Source organism: Asparagus officinalis, chromosome 1 (assembly GCF_001876935.1).
Source record: "Asparagus officinalis chromosome 1, Aspof.V1, whole genome shotgun sequence".
In the NCBI taxonomy this organism is placed as follows: domain Eukaryota; kingdom Viridiplantae; phylum Streptophyta; class Magnoliopsida; order Asparagales; family Asparagaceae; genus Asparagus; species Asparagus officinalis.
Window position 1 is genome coordinate 7,653,337 of NC_033794.1, and position 10,120 is coordinate 7,663,456.

A 10,120-nucleotide genomic window follows, 5' to 3' on the forward strand; every position below is an offset into this window, starting at 1 on the left:
AGTATAAACACTCTTACTTTTGCTACTTAACATATTATGTACTCAATACAGTTTCTAATATTTCAATATTATCTTATAAATTGTATTGTAGTGATGTTATCTAATTATCAGGTGACATGTTATATATTATCATTCTCCCTGGCAATTTATTAAATCATCCTAGACTTATTCAATGTCATGTTTCCGCTATATCTTATATGCCCTGCTAATTTCTTGTGATATATTATACTACATCATTCTCTCTGGCAATCTCTTGTGCTATCTTAGACTTATTCAATGTCATGTTCATATATCTTATATTCCCTGCCAATTTATTATGATATATTATACTTCATCATTCTCCCTGACAATTTTTTGTGATATGTTATATACTATCATTGTCCCTGGCAATTACTTGTGCTATCTTAGACTTTTCATTGTCACTGTCATGGTAATTTCTTATATATATATCTTATATGCTGTAAGTGTGCTACTATTTCCTACGTTATTAGTTGCTACCTTACCAATTATCACTGTGCAGGTAAGTTTCCATCTTCGAACTATGGTGCTTTGATGATAATCAATCATGTATTGCGTCAGATATGCAACCTGCATTGCTCAAATGCACTGGTATGGCTATCTTTCACTTGGTAAATGATTTTCATAGCATGTAAGGTTATCCATATGGTGTTATGACGATTGTCATATTATGATTTATGCAACCATAAGTTGTTAATTCATTGCAAGCGAGGCAATATTACAGCCTACAATGTTTTTTTTACAAACTTATTTGGGTGAGGCATAACATGATAATACTGATCAAATCTGAGCACGTAGCTTTGATTTTCATAGCATGTAAGCTTATCCATATGGTGCTATGATGATTGTCATATTATGATTTATGCAACCCTAAGTTGTTAATTCATTACAAAGGCGAGGCAATATTGCAGCCTACAATGTCTTTTACAAACTTATTTGGGTGAGGCATAACATGATAATACTGATCAAATCTGAGCACATAGCATTAAATTTCTAGCATAAATTTTTTTCCAAACATGGTGATCCAGAATACACATGTAAACTGAAAACTTTTGCTCAAAGGTTCTCTCAAATCTTTGTTATTGTATGTAGCATTGTTTCGTTAACCTAACTCATGTTTTTGATGTACAGATATATGCTTGTTTCGTAAATAAACATTATTTCAAATGTTTTATTCCACAAAGCAGTTGATTATTTGGATTTCTATTAACTAAGCCAATCATCCTTTAGAAAATGTACATATTTTCATATTTTGCATATAATATTTTATATCAATACAGAATTTCTTCAATTCATTTTCAAAGTACAAATCATAATGTTTAATAAAATTAAAACCATACGAAAAATACATGGAAAGAATGAACAAATTTTCCATAGTTCGACTTCACGATTCGATTGCTTCAATGCTTTCTTTAGTTGTTTTGTTTTGGCTGCTATCTCCTCTTCAACAGGCCATTCTTCAATCACTGGAATGTTCTTCTTCATTGCATTGTCATTGTGAGCCCAACCAAAAAATTTGCATTGCTTATTTGGGAACTTTACACATCACCGGAAATATCTACCTTTGTTCATCCCATTCTTGCATAGCTTGAGGGGTGTTGGAATTTTGCAGAAACAACATACCTCCTCTAGTATTTAAGACCCTTCCGATGTACTCATCTCATGAAATGAAAATAGGAGGAATCATGAGATGAATGAAATTCTGATGAGTTTGTAATTTGGGTTTGTTCATACTATATATTGGGTTTGGCTACTCAACTAGTCGTTGGCAATTTGACTGTTGAAGTGTTTGAAAAAACAAGCCTCTTTGATCGGTATTTTCACCACAACAATGGTGGTTTTTTTGTTTTATAAGGCCGGTCATCTTACAGGGGTGAGTAGAACCTGTTTCCAGGTATGTTTCAAGCCCAAACAAACACAATAAATTAGCCTCTTGTTGTTTCAATATATTAATTTCTTCTTTTTTTTCCACAAACCAAACAAGATAAATTGATGAGTGTATTTCTAATCCTCTGTTTCCATGCCAAACAAACTAAAAAAACCTGGTTCTTAGAAATGAGTGGAAATGCATGAAAATTGGGTTTCCAGGACTAATTTCCATTTCTAGCATATTTGAGAAACCAACCAAACAGGTCCTAACCAAACAACTCCGAAATAAGTTTTCTTAGAAATAAGTTTCCTATTCTTTGATTTCCTTCTTTTTTTTAGCCAAACAAACAGCCCCTGAAGAGCGGACGCCGAAGTATAAGAAGTCAAAGAACAATAAAGAATCTTTTTTAAGGCTTAATTTACTTGTTCTGCAAATGTGGGGCGCCCGTAAGCTGCACGCGGGGCCCATGTTGTGACGTGAGGGGATGGACAGGTGCTCGTCATTGGTTATTGGGGCCAGAAATATAGTGGTGCTATTGGCACGCCACGTTTTTCGGGGCGCCATACTTTGTTGAAGTAATTGCCATGAGAGGGAGGAGGTTTACTGTTATGGTTAGGGAGATACAATGCTCTTTCCTTAAATCCGAAGCAAACGCTTTCTACACATTAGGAACAAATTAAGCACACTGTTTATTTATTTTAAGACTAATGATGTGTTGGGGAGTTTACTTAGGAAAGGGAAGGAAGGGGAATCCTTCCTTCCCCTCCATTACACCCCATTTTGGGGTGTAAGAAATTGGGCCAAATCCCCCATTCCCCTCCTCTATCCTCCTAAATAAAACTCTTAAACAAGTTTAAAATAAAATTTCTCTTCCCTTCCCCCCCTCTACCCTCCATCCAAACAAGGGGTAACTGAGATGCAGAAGTCAAATTTTATTATTCACCCTCCGTGCTGATTGAGATGCACAAGTTAATTTTTATAAGTTCAAACTTTCTGGCTCACCAATAATCTTTATATTTATGATATTGATTAACCTTCACAACCAACGCTTATCCTTAACAACCAACCCGTAATCTTAACAATCAACCCGTAACCTTCACCACCAACGCGCATTTTTAACAACAAACACGTAACCTTAACAATAAACTTGTAACCTTCACAACCAACTCGTAACATTAACAACAATCCGTAACCTTCACAACCAAATCATAACATAGGCAACCAACGAGCAACCCGTAAGACCTTCACAACCAACTCGTATCCTTCATAATGAACCTGTAGCCTTCACAATCAACGTGTAACCTTTACAACTAACGCGTATGTTTTCAGCAAAAGTTGGTTCTGTTGAGGAATTCATTATATCTTCGGTCGATTACAATAAATTCAAAAAAAATAGTCTTTTTATAAGACTTCTTTTACACAACAAAAATAAAAATTACAACTTTTGAGAAATAAACACAGGATCGTTGTTTGGATCGCTGCTTGCGTGGGATCTTTGCCTGTGCCGGGGGTGCGTTAGCCCGTGGACCACCAAATCATAGATTCTGATTGAATCGTGAGAGGTTTAATGATTCTTCCTTCGTTTATCGAAGTGAGAATTTGAAACGATATCTTATCAAAGTAAGATAGTCGTTCTTCTTGAAATCAAGTCAAAGCCTGAATCTCAAGGAATTGCTCAAAGCTCGAGTACTCTGCCCTCTCTACTCTGAAATCAGCCTGTGGATGCTCTCTAATCCGCCCCCCTAAAAAAATCGATCTCGGAGGGTATTTATAGCCTCTAGGATGAACAGTGCTTCCGAGACAGTGTTTACTGTCTCGGGAACAGTAACTGTCTGGCATTCTCGGGTTCCGAGACAGTAAAGACTGTCTCGGCCCGCGAGACAGTAAATACTGTCTCGGGAACAGTAACTGTCTGGTAGTTTTCGTTGTAACTGCCTTCCCACGTTTTACAACTCCGTTATTTTGGCATGAGCTGTGCTTGGATATCTTTCAGCATTTTTTGACGCCTACAGATACCCCCTCCAAAGTGTTCCAGACTTATTCTTTTATAGAAGAGTCTGAGATACTTTGGATAAGACAGGTTTTATTTGCAATCCTTTCAATACTTGATTGAGTAGATCGTGTAGAAGAATCTGTAAAATGGCTCCAGCTCTTGATCTCTTCATCCATTAGTCTATTCAGTTCTTTGTAGAATAGCTAATGCTTCTCCGGCCCTACGTTTATTGCTCGACCGTTGTTGAGATCTTGAATCGAGGCTGGTATTTTCAGATTGATGTTTGTATGTCTATTGAGAGTTCGTCAGGTTATCCTTAAGAATATTCAGATTAATATTCTCCAGAAACTGCCTGTCGAGTGTAGGAAAACAGTTTAGACTCGTGTACCTATTGGAGTATTCTGGTCTCTTTTTTGTTGGTAGAGATGAACCCGATGATGGAGAGGAAGAATTTTATATTCTATCTCCTGATCTCTTTTTTGTTGGTAGAGATAAACCCAGAATATGATGGAGAGGAAGAATTTTATATTCTATCTCCTGGTCTCTTGTTTGTTGGTAGAGATAAACCCGGAATCGGAGAGGAAGAATTTTATATTCTATCTCCTGGTGTAAAGGAAACTCGAAGTGGGATCTCCACTTAGAGAATCTGGATTGGTTTGAATAATCCTAACTGTCATAAGGTTTGACTATTCAATTCAAAAGTTGACCTTTCGCCCGCAAAATGAATCGAAAGGGTATTTTGGTTGTGGCCCTAACTGTAGTAAGGTTTGACCAAGTGGGAGTTTTGAGACGATCCTAACTGTAGGAATGTTTGATCGCTCGATTTGTGGACCTCTCGTTCATGCAACGAATCGAGAGGGGATTTTGGCTTTGGTCCTAACTGTTTTAAAGGTTTGACCAAGATGTGAATTTGAGATGATCCTAACTGTTTAAAGGTTTGATCGCTCGATTTGTGGACCTCTCGTTCATGCAACGAATCGAGAGGGGATTTTGGCTTTGGTCCTAACTGTTTAAACGTTTGACCAAAAAGGGATTTGAGACGATCCTAACTGTTTAAAGGTTTGATCATTCAATTTGTGGACCTCTCGTTCATGGAACGAATCGAGAGGGGATTTTGGCTTTGGTCCTAACTGTTTAAAGGTTTGACCAAGATGGGAATTTGAGACGATCCTAACTGTTTAAAGGTTTGATCGTTCAATTTGTGGACCTCTCGTTCATGGAACGAATCGAGAGGGGATTTTGGCTTTGGTCCTAACTGTTTAAAGGTTTGACCAAGATGGGAATTTGAGACGATCCTAACTGTTTAAAGGTTTGATCGTTCAATTTGAGGACCTCTCGTTCATGGAACGAATCGAGAGGAGATTTTGGCTTTGGTCCTAACTGTTTAAAGGTTTGACCAAGATGGGAATTTGAGACGATCCTAACTGTTTAAAGGTTTGATCGTTCAATTTGTGGACCTCTCGTTCATGGAACGAATCGAGAGGGGATTTTGGCTTTGGTCCTAACTGTTTAAAGGTTTGACCAAGATGGGAATTTGAGACGATCCTAACTGTTTAAAGGTTTGATCGTTCAATTTGTGGACCTCTCGTTCATGGAACGAATCGAGAGGGGATTTTGGCTTTGGTCCTAACTGTTTAAAGGTTTGACCAAGATGGGAATTTGAGACGATCCTAACTGTTTAAAGGTTTGATCGTTCAATTTGTGGACCTCTCGTTCATGGAACGAATCGAGAGGGGATTTTGGCTTTGGTCCTAACTGTTTAAAGGTTTGACCAAGATGGGAATTTGAACCTCGGATCGAGAGTCGCATTCCCAGCGGTTGCAGATGTCGTCGGTTGGCCTCTCTCAGCTTTCTTTCTTTTAAGAGAGTGTTCAGCTTGTTCACCCCGAGATTTTAACTCTTTCCAAGTTGTGGATGGCACAACCCCCAGAGCTTCCAGGACATCGATGGAGAGGTTATTGTGGCATGTTTGCAGATGAACTCCTCTGTAATAGGATCTCTGCAATTCATTGCTTTGTTACGGAAGCGCTTGACAAAATTATCGACTGACTCTCCGTCTTTTTGCTTTTCATCTAGAAGGATTCCGATTGACACTTTGGTGTCATCATCAAAAAAGTTACTGAGGAATAAACTTTCCATGTCATCCCAGCAATTGATGCTCCCTCGTTTGAGCCGTCGGTACCAATCGAAGGCGGGCCCACGAAGGGTGCCAACGAATGACCGGACCATTAAAGCTTCGTTTCCAGAGATCATGCCTAAATGAGACTTGAAATAAATCAAGTGTTGAATAGGCGAGCTCTTCCCCTCAAACAGTGTGAAGTTAATCAGATTGAACTTTGTCGGATACGGTATTGAATCCCATTCTCTTGGATAGGGACATGGAATACCCGTCTTCTTTACTTCTTGAGTCGTCATCAAAGCGTTGACTTTGTTTTCAAGCTCTTTCATTTTCCCGTCATCGTCTATATCTTCGTTCGAAGGATGTTGAGGAGAATGAGTTAGACCACCCCCTGTGAGAGGTGCTATTGAATCACCCCCAATCTCGTTATTGGGAGGATCCGTTAGACTACCCCCAGCGTTATTGCTATTGGGAGGTGTATCAGCCACAATGACTTCATCCACTTCTGGATCACTGTCATCTGTAACATTCTGAATGTGGCGGCTGGATTCAGCTCTTTGACTGGACTCAGGGGGTTGAGGCCATTGAGCTAGCAATTCTCTCATTTTTTGGATAGCTAACTCCATTTCTGTCTTCACTTCAGCTCTAATTTCTTCACGTTGTTTGGCTAGAGCTTCTTGAAGTATTTGAGCGAACTGATCAGAGGTGATTGTGAGTACTTCTCTGGTTTGTCCTATGCTAGATGATGTATCATCCGAAGCGATCGCAGAACAAGTGTCCGAGAGTTCATCCTCTGATAACATTCCTTCATGCATTCGCCTGATAGCTCCTAGCTGGAGTCGAGACTTCCGGCGGGCAATTCTTGAATTGACTTTTCCTCCCGGGAAAAAGTCGGGGCTTGATTCACTTGAATGCCACTTAGATTTTTCTTTATCAGCCATGTTGATGGTGACTTCAGGGAATTCATCCTCTTGAATAGTAAGCTTCTTGTGGAAACGTCTCGGTTTGGGCTTCGACATTTCAGTAGAAAGTCTCTGGAACACAGAAACTTTCGGCGGAATGGCTTTAAAGCAGTTGCATTTAGGCAACACTGCTTTGATAAGTTTTTCACATACACAATGACGATTCGTTTCTCGAACAGTCCTTTTATGTGATTTGTTTCCACCTTTAGTTTGATAGTACAACTCGTCAACATGGTGACCAGAGCAACCTATCTTCTGTTTTTGTGTTTGAACCTTGTTAACATACCCAGGATGACTTGTCGTCGCCTCTGCACGATCCAAGGTTATGTCAAGAGTCATGCGTTTAGAACCACCCCCTTGCGGGTGTGGAGTCTTAACGGGCTCCGAATGCTGATTTTGCATAACTTTAGACTTTGGAATCCAAACTTGGCAGAGTTTTAGTGGTTCTTTGGCCACCGTTTCCTTCTTCCTTTCTCGTCTTTGTTGTAAGAGAGCACGGGCATGAGCAGCGTTTGCACGACGTTTTTGTATACGTTCTTTGAGGGTCGAACGAGTCCTTTTGACAATAGTCCATTCCTCCGTCGTGAGTTTAGCAGAGACATGAATGATTGGTTGTTGAGACAACTGAACCACTCGATGCCTCCTCGACTCTAGGTCCGCGTAATAACGACCCCCGTCGGTTTGTTCCAATGCCTTAGCCAATTGACGAGCGCGGCGTTGGCGTCGCCTCTGACGAGCCCTCTTCGTCAGTGGTGAACTTCGATCGAATGACTCCTTAATTGGGGAGGAATCATCTTGAGCAGAGCTGTTGTGAGTAAAATCCTCAGCAACAATCGGACGAGAGTCTTCATCCGTAGCATTTGATAACTTCAACGAAGATGAAATCTTCCTGCACTTGCGAGACGCGGAAGACTTTACAGATGAGGATGACAAATACTCCTCAAACTTCTCTTGGTCGAACTCGTACTCGACCGTTGACTCAACCAGGATCTTGATGATTGGCTGCGACACGACGGTCTCGGCAGCGAGACCGTTGGCTCCCACTGTGGTCGCCAGCTTGTTTTCAGCAAAAGTTGGTTCTGTTGAGGAATTCATTATATCTTCGGTCGATTACAATAAATTCAAAAGAAATAGTCTTTTTATAAGACTTCTTTTTACACAACAAAATAAAAATTACAACTCTTGAGAAACAAACACAGGATCGTTGTTTGGATCGCTGCTTGCGTGGGATCTTTGCCTGTGCCGGGGGTGCGTTAGCCCGTGGACCACCAAATCACAGATTCTGATTGAATCGTGAGACGTTTATGATTCTGACTTCGTTTATCGAAGTGAGAACTTAAACGATATCTTATCAAGGTAAGATAGTCGTTCTTCTTGAAATCAAGTCAAAGCCTGAATATCAAGGAGTTACAGAAGCTCGAGTACTCTGCCCTCTCTGCTCTGAAATCAGCCTGTGGATGCTCTCTGATCAGCCTCCGTCAAAAATGGCCTTCGGGGGGGATTTATAGCCCCTAGGAACAGTTGGCGGAAAACAAGCTCGCGAGACAGCATTTGCTGTCTCGGCTGTCGAGACAGTGTTTGCTGTCTCGGCCGCGCGAGACAGTAAATACTGTCTCGGGAGCAGTAACTGTCTGACAGTTTTCATTGTAACTGCCTTCCACGTTTTCAAACTCCGTTATTTCGGTAAGTATTACACGTGATTCTCGCCCACGACGTTCCCCATGTTCTTTGACAGTTAATGGCCACGTGTCGGCGTTTATAAAACAATTTCTGAGCCTTCGAGAACTGTCTCGCGCGGAGAAGACAGTAAAGACTGTCTCGCGCGGAGTGACAGTAAAGGACTGTCTCGCGCGGAGAGACAGTAAAGACTGTCTCGCGTACGAGACAGTAAAGACTGTCTTTTTCTTTGATTTTCGATAATCTCCTTTTGAGCTGTGCTTGGATATCTTTCAGCATTTTTGACGCCTACAAGCGTATCCTTCACAACCAACTCGTAACACCATCAACAACCAACACGTATCCTTCATAACCAACCGCGTAACATTCAAAACCAACATGTAACCTTCATTCACCACCAACTCTTAGGCTTAAAAAACTTATTACAGTGAAAATAACAAGAATAAATATAAATTTACATACTCTTAACTTAATCTCAACTCATCGATTTTAATATATATATATATATAAGGGGGTTTCGTCCGACGCAACTCATCATCACGTCTCATGATCAGAGTTTTCTTCGCCTCATGAGGCAACGCTGTGCGAAGTTTTACTGCCGATGTCGATGTCAACTCCGTTGAAAAATTTGGAGGGAACATGAAATCCCCCCCCCCCCCCCTCCCACCTCCCCAAAAAAAAAAAAAAAAACCCATTTGAAATCATCACAGTAACATCATAAAAAAAGAAAGAGATAAAGGGTATTATGGTCCTCACGTGTTTAAAACTCTTGGGTTTTGTATTTTGGGGCTCGGAGAATACTGAGTTTACTTTTGGAAGCTTTAGGAGTGTTTAAAAATTCTTAGAAGTGGGTAGAACACTTGCAAAGAAATCGGGGGCTGGAAGCAATTTCCCATTTATTTTATGCTCTCAATTTAATATTTATTTAAAAAATAAAATGAAACGAAAAGCAACCAGGAGAAACCAGCCGTCCTTTAAAATCCGACGGCCACCAACCTAGATTCTTGACGCTTATGAATTCTATCCGCACGATCCAAATAACAAATCTCAGCCATCAAAAGATTTCCTGCCAAAAATCCCACCGTCCAATAAAAAAATTTGATTTAAAAACCTAGAGCGGGGGAGAGAAAAAGATCATTAGCTTCTTCCCCCTCTCTCGATGCTCGTCTCCCCTTTCAAAATTAAACCCTAAACCTTTCTTCATCCTCTCGTAATCCTCTCTTAATCCTTTTTTGGTTTGTCTCTTAATTTGATTTCTACTGTTCGATTCGTGGTCAGCGGACGAGATGTTTTTGATCTGAGGGGTTTTGAAATTGATGCGGAGCGAATTCCTTTGAAATATTTGTTGCTTTCATTTTTTTGGCTCTTATTTTGTTCATTTCTTTGATTTGGTGAAGATTTTGACGGATCTGATGGAGCAAGGGACTTCATCGGGGCCGTCGGATTTCCCGCCATCGTACTCCGTTCGGCAGCTCGATTTC